Source organism: Babylonia areolata, chromosome 8 (genome assembly GCF_041734735.1).
Source record: "Babylonia areolata isolate BAREFJ2019XMU chromosome 8, ASM4173473v1, whole genome shotgun sequence".
NCBI classification, from domain to species: domain Eukaryota; kingdom Metazoa; phylum Mollusca; class Gastropoda; order Neogastropoda; family Buccinidae; genus Babylonia; species Babylonia areolata.
Window position 1 is genome coordinate 18,591,972 of NC_134883.1, and position 18,275 is coordinate 18,610,246.

At 43.2% G+C, this 18,275-nt stretch overlaps 1 protein-coding gene across 4 annotated transcripts in view; it reads right to left on the minus strand.

The window, feature by feature from the left end:
* The window catches only part of LOC143284610 (neuroglian-like), an 87,334-nt gene that overhangs the window by 68,042 nt on the left and 1,017 nt on the right, over positions 1–18,275 (minus strand). Inside the window, exon 1 of one of the 4 annotated variants that reach the window (XM_076591446.1) lies at positions 7,941–8,208. The exons of the other annotated variants lie outside the window; for them this stretch is intronic. The gene's annotated coding sequence lies outside the window, so the exon portion shown is untranslated. Of the gene's footprint in view, positions 1–7,940; positions 8,209–18,275 lie in introns of those variants that run through there. 4 annotated transcript variants of the gene reach the window in all.

Genomic DNA, 18,275 nt, shown 5'->3' on the forward strand with positions numbered 1-18,275 from the left:
GAAGAAAACAAGGGGGGAGGGGGGGGAGTGAACGGAATGATGGGTGGAAGGAACTGATGAGACAGTGAGAGGGAGGGGGTGGAGGGAAACAGTAAGGAGGGGGGCGGGGGTTGAGGAAGGGATGAGAGAGAGGAGAAGAGGGCCGGTGGGGAGGGGGTGCAAGGAGAGGGGGGGTAAGGGTGGGGGGCATGGAAGGAGAAAGAAGGAAAGGACAGAGGAGAAGCACATTGTCTTTATCATCGGTACAATTTCTGAACGATGTCAGGACAATGGGCGAACAGTAAACGTCATTAACACCACCTGACTATAGGAGCACAACCCGAAGATAAGCCTGAATGGTTCTGACGCTAATGGAGGAGCCCTGCCTATGCGTCCTTAGCACTCCCCTATCCAGTCCCCTCCCCTTCCTCCCCCTTTTCAAAGCCTTCAATTCTCCTCCTACCACACCCGCACTCACGATCGTCCCCCTCCTTACAAAAGGGACGCAGCGGTCTGAAGAAAGATAATGACCGAGGTCAGACAGGTTCCGGCGACCTTGTCTGTCCATGGGATTAACTCTCTCCATACGAACGGCGAAAGAGACGACGTTAACAGCGTTTCAGCCCAATTACCATCATCAAAATATTGCAAGCGGAAGGCTCTTATACTGAAGAGGTGAATGTTGACAAAGAATACCACAATTCTGACGACGGAAGCTAAAGGTTGGGTCATTCAGACACCCACTGGACATCCAAGGGGTCTGTGTAGAGGAGAAGAGAGGACTGGCCGTACTGAGTAAGTTAAAGCCAGGAAGGCGTTATTCACTGCTTGATCACCAGGAACAGTTTGGGGTCCGAAAGAAGGCGGAGGAGGTGGTGGTACATGGTGCGCGAGACAGAAAGTTGAGGATCTAGGAGAGCATGCTGGGGGAATGAGTGGGAGAGCACGAGGGGGTGGGACTGGAGGGGTTGCGTCTGGGTGGAGTTAACGAGGTTGCGAGATCGAGCGCCAGGCTGGGTGTGGAGGGAGAAAGTGGAAGATGAGGGTCAGGTTGGAATGAGGGAGGGGGGTGAGGGGTGAGGCGTAGCGGGAGAGAAGCACCGCGTTTATTGTCGCTGCACTCTGGCGATTTCGGCACAACATGGGCGGGCCGGAAACAATGTAACAGCAAAACGATGTAACCCCAGACAAGAGCGAAGTAACGTGACGCTCCAATGTAAAAGTCGTGCAGCAACAATTGATGTGCTGTATAGATTCTCCTTCCACTCTCTCAGCCTCCCCCCATCGCCGCCCCGCCCGCCCCCCTCCCTCTCCAAATCCCGCCATCCCATTTTCCTCTTCCCAAGAGGACGCAGAGGTCTGAAGAAAGAAAAATAACTGAGGTGCAGATTCTGACGACACTAAGAACACCAGGGCATTATTCTCCACTTGACCACAACAGAAAAGTTAAACCCCCTCAGTTCCTTTAAAAGAAAGAGGTGATAAGGCGAGAGGTGAAGCCGAAGCGAGCAGAGGATGAAAGGTTGTGGGGACTGAGGGATGCTTCTATCACGCTCACCGAGCGACAAAGCAAGCAAAAGGGCCTGCATTCCACGTGCATCTCTGGAGAGGTCGCTGAGGTTAAACGATGGAACACACTGTCAGCTGACGCGCTACACTAACAAAAAAAAACAAAAACACACACACACACACACACACACACACACACACACACACACACATATATATATATATATATATATATATATATATAAAGGCTTTTACTGGCTGATTTTTAAAATGATTTTTAGTCACAGTTAGGTTGATTTTGAGTTCACGTGTACAAAATGACACCATGCATAACATTCGATAGTCGGGGACACTTTCATCAGCTGCCTGGATGGGGGTCAGAAATTACATGATTAGGCTTTGTCTCTGTGGGCTCTTCCCTTCAAGTCACATTTGACGTCCACCCATGAAAAGTAACAATCGTCAGAATGGTTGATTACCCGGACCCTTCCAATCTCATCTATCTCCCCCCCCCCCAACCCCCCACACACACAACCATACCAGCGCAAACTCGTACCAAGCTGGGCGGGAATCGGGTTACTTTTTTTTTCCTTGTCGACCACCTAATCAAGACGTCAAGGGACTGACTAATTAACGGCTACGTGGGACGGTGAATTAATCACTCTGGTTCGTTGTTAATGGGCACAAGTTGGTCGCACTCCTCCTTCCTTCTCCTTGGAACTGATTGGGAAAGGGGTGGGAGTTGGCGGGTGGGGGGGAGGAGGTAGGAAGACGATCGTGACACAGACGCACGAAAGAGAGCCCCTCCCCTTTTCTGTCTGTCTCTCTTTTATTCATATGCTTTGGTGTTGTTGTTTTTTTCATATTGATCGCATTGCTTTCTCACTCTCTCTCACTCATTATCTCTCTCTCTTTCTCATTATCTCTGTTTGTCCATCTCTTTCTTTGTGTGTTTCTCTCTCTGTCCATTATTCATGTTTATCTCTGAGTGTTGAAATTGGATTTTGCTCCTATTTAACGGATTGCGTTTGCTTTCTTTAGTGCTTTCTTTTTTATGTTAACGCACTGTACTGTAAATGTATGTTCACACGCATGAACGCACGGACACACACATTGACAAACCTTAAAAATAAATAATAATAAATGTAACATGCTTTAGTTTATAAATCCTAATGGAGTTTTGTTTATTTATATATGTCAAAAAATTCTGTGACTGATGACAAAAATGACTAAACTGTTGCCTGCTTTCTCTCTCTCTCTCTCTTTCCCCCATTGTGGTTACGATAGCTTCTTCCCTCGGTTTTTCTTCTTCAATTCCTGTTTAGATTATTCATGTACGCCTATGCCTCTACAATTTAATATTATGTAGCGTATATTCTACTCAAATACTGATGTTAAAAAAAGTAATTATTCATACCATTCTACATATAATATACAAACTTAATAAATTTTACACACACACACACACACACACACACACACACACACACACACACACACACATATATATATATATATATAAGAATTTTGTTTGTCTTGCTATTTGTCGCGTTTTTACAAAGCTTTTTTTTTTTATCTGTCGTGCAACCTGTATGAGAAAAAACGATGAAAGAAAACAAAACAAAACCGCTGAAATATACATACCATGGACCTCATCTGAAAACACAAGCCTTTGACTGACATACTTTGGTAAAAGAACGCAGGGGGAGGGGGAGGGAGAAAGACAGAAGAAACGACAGACTAGTATCCAGCCACGATGTGGGATAAAGAGGGACAGACGGACAGACTGGCATACAGCCAGAATATTCTTCGTTATGATGAATATGAGTTTATCTGTTGTGATAATCAGGATGTAAAACTACATAAGAAGCTTCATTGGTTTCTCACACTTAGGAAAAGACGATAATAGAATAAAATAAAATGTACGATAATGTACGATTAAATACGAAAATAGATGGACAGACAGACAGACTGATATATAGAGAGATATAAAGACATGTTGATAGATAGATAAATCTCATGGCTACATTTATAACTCGGCTGTGATCGATAACAGCCCATTCCTCTCACAAAGACTCGCTCGTGCCAATGTTCTCTGAAGTGGTACAGTGGTGACGGTGGTGCCGGTGATGACTCAACAACTGGGCAAACGCGAGAGAGACACGCGCGCACGTACACCAACATGTCAGCGATAAAGGAAGCGAAGCTGGGGCGGAGGAGATCAATACTACTGCTGCACACAGGTCGCGGGCACTCTGCATGCATGCGTGGTCGGGGACAATCAGAACCAGTGAAAGGGATTGTCTCCTTTCCCATCTCTCTCTCTCTCTCTCTCTCTGTGCATATAAAATGCATATTCTTTAAAAGAGAGATGGCTAAAAGCCATGATGTTGTTACTGTTTTGTCATGTGATAATGAAAACATAATTAGATCGGTTGCTAAATTCATTGCAGAAGCTCAAACAATGAGACAAAGGTACATAAGTCAAAATAGTATCAACAGCATAGAAGACACTTAATTATAGTTAGTACAGAAGTTGCTATTTTATTTGGACAAAACAGAAAACATAACATTGCATACTTGAGTGTATTGTTGAGGTAGTATGTATTGGTTTGATGTATTTTTGAATGGATGGTCGAGTCAGTCCCCATTCATTTTGGTATTTTATTATCATTACATTGTTGTTTTTCTTTAGTTCCGTTTAGTTGAGTTTTTGTCAGGATGTGACTTAAGTGTTTCCAAGTATTGCATATTTTCTTGGTTTAAACTGACTGAAGGGTTCACAGAAAAAAATATTGTTTTTTGCTGTTGTTGTTTTGAAGCTAAAATATATGCATTTATGTTGTTGCCCCCTTGTCAAAAGACCTTTCTTGGCAATGACAATAAATAATTCAGTGTCCAGTGTCCAGTCTCTCTCTCTCTCTCTCTTGTTTACGCTTTGGGGAAAGAGGGGATTGCATGATCACCGTCATTGCTGTGACATCTGACATGTGCATTCACTCCAGGAAACGAAACTGCAGTTGTGTTGGGCAATCTTTTTTTTTTTTTTTAAAGGTTCATCCTCTCCATTCTAGAGGTTTCAGTGGATCTCCATGCTGTTGCTAACTTTGAAGAGTTTAATATTTGCTCTCTGTCTGTCTGTCTGTTTCTGTCTCTGTCTCGGTCTCTCTCTCCCTCTCTGCCTTTTCGCGTTTTTTTAATTTAATTAATTAATTAATTAATTTATTTATTTATTTATTTTTACCAAACGACACATACATTGTTCACATGCAATAGTTATTTCAATAGTTCTCATGTTGCTGTTTTCTGCGGTTTTCTGCCCCAAACTCGGCTGTTGCAATTAATACTGAAAAGCTTGAATTCACTCGTGGTTTGTGAATATTAAATCATGCGCTTTCAAACAACAGATAGACAAGCGAGGAAGAAAGGGAGCAAGCAGAATAAAAAATAAAAAGCACACATACGCATGTATGCACTGTTTAATATCTGATTTCGTATCGCCATAAATCTTGATTGTGTTGCAACTTACTGTCTGTGTTTCATCTGGATAGTAAGTGTATCATGTGAGAACAAACTCTCTCTACGCCTCTCCCTCTCCTCTCCCCCTCCCCTCCCCGCATCCCCCATCCCTCGCTCTCTCCCTATCAAAGCGGATCAATACTTCTGCACCGACGATGACTGACTTTTCAGTCATAAATTACACACACACACACACACACACACACACACGCACACGCACAGAGAGAGAGAGAGAGAGAGAGAGAGAGAGAGAGACACACACACACACCGGAATTCGTTTCATCCTTAAATCCTGATCGATTGTGTCACTTCGAATTCACAGCCAGTGTGTCACACGTTGTTTATATGACCCCCCCCACCCACCCCCCACAACGAATCCTGCATTCACTACCTCAGCCTCCATTCCAACCCCCCTCGCCCCCCCCCCCTTCTCTCTTTCTAGGCTCTCTCGCTCGCTCGCTCTATGTTCACAATTGCCGATCCCAACCACAAATACTTCACGCATGAACACATCGTTCATTGTGATTCACTCCATAAAGAAGCATGATTTATCATGAAACGTATTACGTTAGGGTGCAAATTAGCTCATCGAGTTGGTGAAGCGCGCTGAGCTGGTATTCAAAATGTTGGGTCAGGTCCACGTTTAGCATCCTAAATTATTGCACTTATCTTACCGGTAATTTTTGTGCATGTATAAAACGATATTACCATTAGTAGATGTTATAACCCATTTTCAGTAGATTTTGACTTAATTTGTAGGTTATGATGCAGATTCAGTCACTAAACTAACGAGCCACCATCTTGCTTTTTCCGTTTTTCGTCCCACAGACCATGGAAATATTACCAATTAAGTGCAATAATCTAGGATGCTAAAATTGGACATTACCAAAATGTTGTGAGTTCGATACACAAATAAAGCATTTTGGGTGTCCATCTTCAATGACGTGTTGTCCTGTGGTGTCATGTAGTGATGAGTTAAACGACTGTTTTTGGCATTACGCCTCCATGGTCAAGTTGTTCGTGGCTGTGGTTTAGATGGTGGCGTCAGTGTTGTACTTATAATTATCTAGATCGAATCCCTCCCCCTCCCACCACCCCCATTTAACCTGGGTGATGTTCACAGAAAAATCTGACAAGCTGCTGTTGTATTCGTAAATACTATCGTTTAAAACAGAGTTGTTGTTTTTTTTTACATCATTTGGCTGCCATAGTGGTACATTTTTGCCATAGTACAGAAAGTTAGGCTTTGTTCGATCTTCTGCCATCAGTAGTCAGTACAGAATGAAATTTACAGCTGTTGGAAGTGAAGGGAGTCAGCCAGCGGTTAAGAACTTGAAAGTCAGGGTAACGAAAAGAACAAATATAAGTCGCTCATGTGCTTCTTATATTTTCATATCTCCCTTCTTACAATTGCACAAGATCGACTTCCGGGTGGTATGAATGCACGGGCACGCACGCATGTGCACACAAACATATGTACACACCCGCATATTGAGACAGAGAGAGCCAATATCAAAGAAAGCGAAATACTAAGATATATATTGATTAGAGGTGGAGAGAGTGGAAAAGATACACAGGTGCACTGGGAGACAGAGAGACCCAGAAGAGAGAGAGAGAGCGAGAGAGAGAGGTGGGGGGTGGGGGGGGGGGAGATAGAAGGGGATGCAAATACTGCTAGAACCAAGCACTACGATTTTCAGCATGTTTAATTCTAATTGTTGTTATTTTGAACATTATTCATTGACAAGTTTTATGATCAAAAGAAAATCTCATCATGCACATTATCTTAATTCATAACAGATCTATGATTGTCACATTTACAACCGCTTGCTATAATCTACATCGTGCAAGCGCCCACGAATAATTATGGACAACGTGATAATGCAAGGTATCTCTCTCTCTCTCTCTCTCTCTCTCTCTCTCTCTGTGTGTGTGTGTGTGTGTGTGTGTGTGTGTGTGTGTTCGCGTTATCACTTATGCAGACAGTACCGTTCACAACTGCTATGGCACCCTTCACGTATCTATATATAGTAACACACACACACACATTCTTTCTCTCCCCCCCCCCTCCCCACCGACACACACACACACACACACACACACACACACACACGCACACACACACACTCGGCGTACAAGAACTGACACACACGTGCAAGCCGACACAGACTGCACACTCTTTCAGCATTCGATATTGATTTGTCCCTTCTCTGAAAAGATGTATACGGCCCATTGTATCCACGGATTTTCCGCGCACGTACGATGCATCACCAGGGACACTGAAACCAGAAAAAGAAAACCAATGTGGTAGTGCCCGCAGCTCCAAGCCAATAATATTAACCCACTGAATAAGAACACCTGGGCTTCACAACGAACGCTGCGTATATCCTCAGCATGTGGTTGCTATTTTTCTTCCCACTCCACCGTGTCAATTAGTATACAGTTCCGAGCTGAACTTGAATTCGATCGATGTCTGCTTTAACCTGAATGCTTCCATACCACGGAGACTGAGGAAGATAAGACAATAGCATGTTGGAACACATTGAGCAACCTCGTAAAACTTGATGTCAAAGGGGCGCACACAGACGATCGAAGACGCACAGACGAGCATCGCTATATCAGTTATGCGCATAATTCTATAATCCCGGGGCAGCAGCATTTCAACCGAGACAAGCACGGCTAGAGGGAGCGAGGAAGCATCCTGATCGATCATGGGTGTGTGACCATATGTGTGGATTATTGGGAGAATTTGTGCGTTACAAACATCTACACAAGTCTGCAACATCCCTTTATACATAATATCATTATGAACAAGATCTTTTTTTTTTTTTCTTTTACCATTGTCTCCCTCTCCATATGACTTGATGATTGACATGATAGGGATCAAAAGGCTCATACTACCGTTTCACTCAACGAAATCCACAGCCACTTACCCGTTTAAAAACAAGGAAAGGGGGAACTGAAACCTGTTGAATCCTCCAAAAAAAAAAAGCAGGACGTGTATTCCTTCCAGACGGTGGTGGTTCCTAAAACCGGTCCAATCCAGAACATCACACACACACACACAGCCAGCAGGCACACAAACTAGCAGCCAGTGCCAGGCTGAAGTTTCCACACACACCAACGCCGAGCTGTGTGCGGACGACGGAACAAGCTATAGAATCATCTCCCCCCACTCCGTCCAACAAGAGGGTGTGCGCAAACGCAGGCAGTAGAGGCAAGGCAGCAAGGCAGGCAAGCGGAGCCGACTGATACAGGCGCGGACCCTCCAACATCACACACACACACACACAGCGATCGCTGGGTAGATCGATCACCAAGCCTACTTCTGTCTCAATCCCTTCAACGTCCCCCCCCCCCCCGCACCCCGTCCCTTCCCCTTCCCCGGCAGCAGAGCTCAGGCAGACGCTGAGCTCATTCTGTCCTGTAACGTCGCATACTTGCTGCTTCTGTGCGAGGTCTGAGCTTCGACCCGCTGCCACTGGTGGTACTGGCCTGCGGCTCGTCCTGGGTACAGCGGGGTGGGGGTGATGGGTGGGTGACCACAGGAGGGACGGGGATGGGGGGGTGAGGTCGGGGGGGAGGGACGACTGGGCGCTGGCAGGGACACCATTAACATACCGCCATCGTCAGCCACGGCTCCTGCCTCCCATTTTACTAGACCCCGCTCATGATCCCACGTATGTGCACGTGCACCCCGTCCGATACATGGAGAGTCGATGGCTCACGTAGACGATTCTCTGAGGACTTTGTTACACACTGTGTTCAATGTTCAGTCCAAAACCCTACCCCATGAGAGAGTGCCACCCGGCTCAGAATCATGGTTTGAGTGTTCATGCTATGTAGTTATCTGGGCTATCAGTTCATGTCTTACTCGTATGGGCGGAGGTCGCTTATTTTACAGCTCGCGCCATTCGGTTTATGCGAATTCTTGTTCGCGAAATTGATTTCGTGTTTAAATTCCTTAATACAGTTAATGGGATACCTTTTGTATTACCAGTACAAAGTATATCGCAGTTTATTTTCTCAATGTGTACATGGATGTGTCTGTTACCTCAGTGTGCTGTTTCCCTGGATACCAAGGATATATATTGCTGTCCAAATCGTGTAGATTATCTATGATATTCGATGCTTTAACCGGTCTCTATGTGCTTTACCCCTCCCGTTCTCTCCTTAGTACTCCCACATCCCTGCTCTCTCTTTCTCAGTCATAAATACGGACAGTTTTGTACTCGAGATCAATGCTCTCTTTATGTCTGTAATGGTTCATACGGAACTATTTTACTATGCATGTTCCCTCCTCGAAACCTGAATACAGACACAGACAGACAGACACACACAGACACACAGACACACACACACACACACACACACTTTACTGAATTGCGTGTATGGATGCAGGTGGAATGTTGGTAATTTTTCTTAATCACACGAAGACGTATGAGAGACACAGAGAGAGAGACAGAGAGAGAGAGAGAGAGAGGGGGGGGGGGTGAACACAAAAGACACTCAAGTGCATAATTTAAGAAGAAAAGAAACACACTTCAAATAAACTGAATAGATTGAAGTGTGCTTGTTGAGTCGACGAAGACGAACAATCCGTGATGAATTCAGCTGTTTGCCTGTGAAACCTTGTGCAGATCAATACCATCATAAGAAACAGAGAGAGAGAGAGAGAGAGTGAGAGAGAGGGAGGGAAGGAGGGAGGGAGCGAGAGGGAGGAAGGGAGAAATAGTCACAGAGAGGAACGGAGACAGAGAGGAAGGGAGAGAGAGAGAGAGTTACTCATCGGACACTGAATGCCCTGTGGCAATAATTCATTGAGCAACACTGGTACAGCTTGTTTCAATGTCTGAATCACCCCTTTCAAATGTAAATTGCATTCATGAGCATCATTCAGCGTAATACATCGTATATGACTCGCTCCAAGTTTCTCCCCAGGGTGTTCCATATCATACCTTACCTTCCCCACCATGCCCACCTAATCTCCCTCATTTATTTATCTTTTTTTCCTTTGTTTTGGTAAGGGGTGGGAGGACGGGGGAGGAGGAGGAAGCAAAAGAGAAGGAGTATACATTCACAGTCAGTCCAAAGCATGATAGAGAGAGAGAGAGAGAGAGAGAGAGAGGTGAGGGTGGGGGGGGGGGGGGGGGGCAGCTGAATGGGAGGTTACGAGCATCATCAACAACAACAACAAAAAACACACAAAAAAAAAACAACCAACCAACCAACCAACAAAATCAAATAACACATTTGTTGTTGTTGTGAACATATCTCTCTTTTTTTCTTCTTCTTCGCCCTTGGTGAAGAATAACTGAGGCGCCGTACAGAACTGTTCTTCATATTCCCTCAGATCCGTCGGTCGAGTGTCAAAGTATGGGTTTCTGCTAAATGGTCTCCCCGTCCTTTCGGAAATGTCAGTCTATCGGGTGCCATTTTGTTTTTGTTTTCTTTTTGTTGTTGTTGGTTTTTTGTCACTTGTTGTTGTTGCTGTTTTGGTTTTTTCGTGTGTTTTTTTCGGTTTTCCCTTCCGGCGACTCCCTCCCACAATAGCAACTGTTTCCTGGGTGGATGACTGTTTCAGCAAGGCCACTGGAACTTATCATGGAGCAATGACCAACGTAGTATTAACAGGATGATGACTTGTTGCAAACACAATAATCCGTAATTGGTTATCAATACCAACATGCGTAATAAAACCAATTATTTCACGAACCTGACATCAGTATTCTACTATGTCAATTTACCACGACTGAACGTGACCGGCGGCGTCATCGCAACCGTATGTACCAGTGGGTTGAAAACAGTCAAAATTCAATACAATCTATTGTTTGGACAGTTCTATGAATTTGCTCTCACCAGATGCTCTTCAGTTTATATAGATGTAATCTCATTTCAATTATGCTCACATGCTTATTTGTGAACAAACCAAAACGCGACACATTATGTAATACTAGCAATTTTGCAACATCTTCATTGGCTTCCTGTCTCACACAGAATAAAGCACAAGATCAGCACTCTATCTATGTTATTAATGTAATCACAAATCTGCCCCTTCCTACCTTTGTGGCTGCCTTAACCTCTACACTCCATCTCGCTCTCTACGATCGGCGTCGGATCCACTATGTTTATGCATACCCAGATTCAAACACTCCACTGCTGGACGCCGTTCTTTCTGTCTCTGGACCTTGCATTTGGAATGAACTTACTCAGTCTTTCGCTTCCACACCTCTTCACAAGATGGCCTCCCTCCCCTGCCTCTTCCTTGTCTTCAGTTTCTTCTTCAGTTTTAGTTATACATGCGTGTGAATGACGTGTGAAAGCACTTTGATTTGTCTCAGAGACATTCAGCGCTATACAAATACCATCATCATTATTATTATTATTATCATTATTAATTTGGGTTCGTGCTTTCTGGTTACTAAAAACTACGGCCCCTTTACTACTAAGTATTTGTGTCCAAACTCATAGGCACTAATGGGAATACTACTATCTGTGCATAACCCAAACGGAAAATTACATAACAGAGCAGCCTGGCATTTCTTCAGATCAACAACTGGCAAGCATAACATTATGTAACAAGAGTAAGCCACGGCAGGAATCTCTTTCTCTCTCTCTCTCTCTCTCTCCAGACAGGCGGCAAACAATGTGGTGTCCTATATAATGCTCTTCACAGCACAGAGCGGCTGAAGCACAATAAACACCGCCTGTGTTCCTACCTTCTCAGCGCCACACAACAAAACACGCTATGCAGGTTCTTGCAGGCTCAACACACACACACGGCTCAGGAGACGAATGACCCAGGTGAGCCAGAAATACGATGACATATGCCAAGCTGCTGAAAGATGCGGTAAAAAAGAGAACTCTACACATGCCGGGCTTGCATGTATTGTGGTAGCTGTTCTCGACTCTCTGTGTGTGTGCGTGTGTGTGTGTGTATGTGTGCGTGCGTGCGTGCGTGTTTTCATCCTTCATTCTTTGTACTCCCTGTTTCTCGTTTCTCTCTCCCTCCCTCCTTCCCTTTTGTGTGTGTGTGTGTGTGTGTGTGTGTGTGTGTGTGTGTGTTAATCTCTGTACAGGGCTTGCCTTCATCAATCTGAACTATATAGGAGTCAGTGTGTGTGTGCGTGTGAACATGTGTGTGTGTGTGTGTGTGTGTGTGTGTGCGTGTGTGTCGTTGTGTGTGTGTGTGTGTGTGTGTGTGTGCGTCGTGTGTGTGTGAGTGAGTGAGTGAGTGAGTGAGTGAGTGTGTGTGTGTGTGTGTGTGTGTGTGTGTGTGTGTGTGTGTGGTTGTTGTTTCGGTGAGCTGGATCAGTTTCAGTGACAACGAACAACTGACACGACCACTCTAAAAAGTGGGAAGAAGAAAAGAAAGACAAACAGAAAGAAAGAACGATGTTAAAACAACGAACAGAGTAGAAAAAAAAGTGGATAACTTAATGACAACGACAGCAGGTATACCTACTACTGATGAAGAAGATAATGTTGATATTAAGTCAAGCTGTTCTAGATGGCGCCAAATGATGAGCAAAGATTCTTTGACAGACGGTGGAACAGCTGAAAAAAAATAGATGAACGAATAAACAGATAAATACATGAAAATAAACACAGGTTTATTTATTTTATTCAGTGTGTGCCTGGGTTTGCACAACCGTGCCAGTGACGAAAAACAACCAGCGACGTTCACTGTGACGCTGTGTTAAAAACAGGTCACTTAGCAACTATAGCACCACGGGTTTTCCTTGAAGGTAAAGCGCACGCTGCTGAGACTCAGAGAACGAACTGTGCATGCACGAAGCAAAGTGGAGCAAACCGCCCCCTCCACCATGCACCCTTCACAGACAGAACAAAAGCAAAGTAAACAAGCAGAGTGCACACGGCGCTGCATCCCGGCCCCTCTCTCTCAATCTCCGTTCTGTTTTTTCTCTCCTCTGCACTGCTCTTACACCCCTGCCTCCACCCCCACCCCTTATACACATACACGCGCATGCACACACACACACACAACCATACATACCATCACCACACATTCACTCTTCCCACCACACACGCGGTGTAAGAGAGAGACTGAGCTGGGAAGATGAAAGGAAACAGAAAGACAGACACAACAACACTAACAACAACAACAACAAAAACACACACACACACACAAACACAGAGAGAGAGACAGAGAATCAGAGAAAGGCAGATAGACTGGAACAAGACGAGAAACTGAGAACAGAGGTGAGAGGGACAAACGCAGGCGAGCGCGTGAACTAGCTACATTAAAACACTACGCATAAGTAGTGTATTGTGTGCTCTCCCATGAGGACGAGCAGACAGTTGTATTGGGCACTTGAGGCCCGTAATAAGATAGAGAGAGAGAGAGAGAGAGAGAGAGAGAGCTCACACACACACACAAACACAAAGAAAGATAGAGAGGCAAACAGACAGACAGACAGACAAGCCCTCATGCTGCATAAGAACACTGTGTCCTCTCTGGAAAGGCAACCAGAAAGTCTGATATATCAAGCACTTGAACCACGGTAACAAGAGACCAACACATTTTCAGTCCCTGAACAGACTTGGGCCAGAGAGGGGCCTGCAAGAGATATAATTGTGCAAAAGATAAAACTGAACACACACACACACACACACACACACACACACACACACACACACACAGGGTTAAACACACAATGATACATGCATATGTCTGGCAGTCGAAAAACATATAAATCAGTGCCATAGTGAAGGCAAGGAGTATACTCATAGAAATCCTCTGACAGTTGAGCATCACATCCTTGGGAAGCACTTATTATCTATACAGCATGAAAAGAGTTGAACCAGCTGAAATCTACAAACGGCTTACATGTTGAATTCTTGTATCAAACAAGCCGAGTCACTGTGTTATTCAGTCACTGCTATGTATTTTATTATCTTATCTTGTTATTGATCTTGGAATAAAACAGATCATTAAAAGACAATAAATTATTATTGTTAAAGGGAAAGAAAAAGAATACATAAAAAGTGAAAATAATACAGTTAGATAAATCATTTTCATGAAAGACAGCAAAACAACACATAAGCATGCCAGAACTGAACAGTTAACTCACTCAGTACGGCCAGTTTTCTCTTCTCCTCTACACAGACCCCTCGCATGTCCAGTGGGTGTCTGAATGACCCAACCTTTACCTTCCGTCGTCAGAATTGTGGTATTCTTTGTCAACATTCACCTCTTCAGTATAAGAGCCTTCCGCTTGCAATATTTTGATGATGGTAATTGGGGTGAAACGCTGTTAACGTCGTCTCTTTCGCCGTTCGTATGGAGAGAGTTAAGATTACCACAGCAAATACTGAATCAGTTTCAGTTTCTCAAGGAGGCATCACTGCATTCAAACAAATCCATATGATGCTACACCACACCTGCCAGGCAGATGCCTGACCAGCAGCATAACCTAGCATACTTAGGACTTGAGAGCATGCCTATATATTTGTGAACTTATCACTGTACTAAATTTCTTCTACAGAATTTTGCCCAGGGGTCTGTTTCTGTGCCTGCTGCAAAAAGGGCCAGTTTATCATCTCATCTGAATGACTAGACACTCAGTTTGTTTTATCCAGTCAAACTCTGGATAATGACCATGTCTGAAAATTTAACGCAAACTCTCACGACATTGTATTGTATTTGCATTTCTTTTCTTTTTTTTTTTATCACAACAGATTTCTCTGTGTGAAATTTGGGCTGCTCTCCCCAGGGAGAGCGCATCGCTATACTACAGCGCCACCCTTTTTTTGTGTGTGTATTTTTCCTGCGTTCAGTTTTATTTGTTTTTCCTATTGAAGTGGATTTTTCTACAGCATTTTGCCAGGAACAACCCTTTTGTTGCTGTGGGTTCTTTTACGTGCACTAAGTGTATGCTGCACACAGGACATCGGTTTATCGTCTCATCTGAATGACTAGCGTCCAGACCATCACTCAAGGTCTAGTGGAGGGGGAGAAAATATCGGCGGCTGAGCTGTGATTCGAACCAGTGCGCTCAGATTCTCTCGCTTCCTAGGTGGACTCGTTACCTCTAGGCCATCACTCCACATTGTATGGGCAGATGAACCCCGACTCTCACCGACACTGTATGGGCAGATGAACCCCGACTCTCACCGACACTGTATGGGCAGATGAACCCCGACTCTCACCGACACTGTATGGGCAGATGAGTGCCTTAACTCTCTCCATACAAACGGCAAAAGAGACGACGTTAACAGCGTTTCACCCCAGTTACCATCATCAAAATATTGGAAGCGGAAGGCTCTTATACTGAAGAGGTGAATGTTGACAAAGAATACCACAATGCTGATGACGGAAGCTAAAGGTTGGGTCATTCAGACACCCACTGGACATCCGAGGGGTCTGTGTAGAGGAGAAGAGAGGACTGGCCGTACTGAGTGAGTTAACCATTCTGCCACCTTCCCTCCTTGAATCACAAAATCAGATTTCTAAAGTATTAGTAATTTATATTTTAAGAACTTTCTTTCTATCAATGAATGTTTACATTATGTATCAACATAATAGATAAACAAATAAATGTTGACTAAGACAGTTGAAAGAAATGGTTTTACCAGAAACAAACAAAGCAGGAGACAAAAATCAATTCCACAGGCTCAGACAGATAGACAGACCCAGACAGACAGAGAGACTCAGACAGATAGACAGACACAGACAGACTCAGACAAATAGACAGACACAGACAGACAGACACAGACAGACAGACAGACACAGACAGACTCAGACAAATAGACAGACTCAGACAGATAGACAGACCCAGACAGATAGACAGACACAGACAGATAGACAGACCCAGACAGATAGACAGACCCAGACAGACAGACAGACACAGATTGACAGACTCAGACAAACAGACAGACAGACAGACTCAGACAGATAGACAGACAGAGACAGACCAACTCAGACAGATAGACAGACTCAGACAAATGGACAGACTCAGACAGACAGACAGACAAAGACAGACGGACAGACTCAGACAGACAGACACAGACTCAGACAGATGGACAGATACAGACAGATAGGCAAATACATAAACAGGCCAATACACAGACAGACACTGACAGACAGGCAAATGCACAGACACAAACAGACTGACAAAACCATAGACAGACAGACAGACTGATTGGTTGATTGACTGATTGATTGTCTGACAAAAAAGCAAACAGTGATTAGTCTGATTCTGTCTATTCTGAAGGAAAGAAAGTGAGAACCAAAGGAACCAAAGGAACTAATGAAAGGAAAACAAGATGACTGGAAAGAACTGAATTTTTCCTATTTTTATGCCTAATTTGGTGTCAACTGACAAAGTATTTGCAGAGAAAATGTCAATGTTAAAGTTTACCACGGACACACACACACACACAACAAAACACCGGGTTAAAACATAGACTCACTTTGTTTACACAAGTGAGTCAAAAAGAGAAAAGCAAACAAAAACAGGTCGTCATGTATTCTTAAATCAGACAGGCACAAAAATTAATGAAGCTGACCTACACAGATGTTCACTAATCAACGTTAGTGAGATATCATTTCTTTCTGAATTCATATCATTGATATTTCACTAACACAAAATTCATAAACAAATACCATAGATACATTGATCCTGCCAGACTGTATGCTTGTGTATCTGTGTACATGCATGCCTGTTTGCATGCATGCATGTTTAAACTATTTTCACGCTGGAGTGCATGCACGTGGTCTGCACATGTTCATGTGCATGTGTGAACTGGAATGTACCATGTGTGTGTGCACATGCATACATGTGTATGTTCGCATTCTCTGGAATGAAAGACGGGGAAGATAACAACAGCAAGGAACGCAGCACATAATAAGGTCACAGGATATAGACCAAAGATGTGTGACACTCCAATGTCCTTCAGTGAGGTTGCTTGCTGGTGTACTGTGGTGATCACATAATTTACAACAAGAGGAATACTATTAATGATCATACATATAAATCAAAAAAAGAAAAGAAAGAAAGAATGAATAATTGTATAAATGAATAAATACAATAAATAAAAGTAATAAATAAATCAAATTACCATTAAATATTGAATGAAAATAGTGTCTGTTGATTTGTGCTTGCAGATAAGAGCATAATGTACATGTGCAGCAGACACACAGCCCATCTGTGTGTGTGTGTGTGTGTGTGAGAGAGAGAGAGAGAGGGGGGGGGGAGAGAGAGAGACACAGAGAGACAGACAGACAAACTGACAGATATGCAGACAGACAGAGAGTGAGAGACAGAAAGTCAGTCTGACAGACAGACAGACAGAGATTGTGTGTGTGTGTGTGTGTGTGTGTGTGTGTGTGTGTGTGTGTGTGTGTGTGTGTGTGTGTGTGTGTATTTGAAAGCTTGTAGCTTGCTAAAATCAAATGCACAATAATGTTTTTTAGTTTATAAATATATCTGTGTGTGTGCATGCATTTATTTGTGTGTGTGACTGTGTGTATACATATGTACATCTACATGCATGCATTTGTTCATGTGTGAGTATGCATGCAAGCATACATGTGTGTGTGTGTGTGTGTGTGTCTTTAGTACATGAGTATGCATGCATATATATGCATTTATTTGTATGTCTGAGAGTGCAAAACCACTAATGTGTGCAAGGAGACAATTTTACCATTGTACACTTGCAGGAATTTTTCTTGGATGATTTAGAATAACTTATCTGCATACCTTGTACTCAAACTGAATCCTTCTTGAGTCTTTTTTTTTTCTTTTTCTTTTATTTTTTATACACTAAAACTTAATTCTTATTCTTTTCTTCTCTTTGCTTCTCTTCATGTTCAATTTCCTGAAACATGTACAAAGATCTGATTTATATTTGAGAAGATAATCATGACAGCTGGAAGTATTTTGTGGGCTTTTATATCATTTCATTGATGATCAAATATAATTTGTTTTCTTCAAATGTAATCAGTTACTAATACTTTATCATCAATATCTAAAACAAATGCAAATTTCTTCCCCTATATAACAGTAATGATCTTCACCATCTTCTTTTCGGACATTACGATGTCTTCAATCGTGTAAAAGATAGCGCACGTACTTCTAAAGAATGATAGTTTAGATCATGAAATGTCAGTTTAACTTTAAACAAGCAGTTGATGGAGTTTCATATTTCTGAAACATTCATCTAAATACTACTTTGGTTAAAACTCAATAAACATTAAGATAAATGAGTACATTACAAAATTATCATTATGGATTCAGCAATAT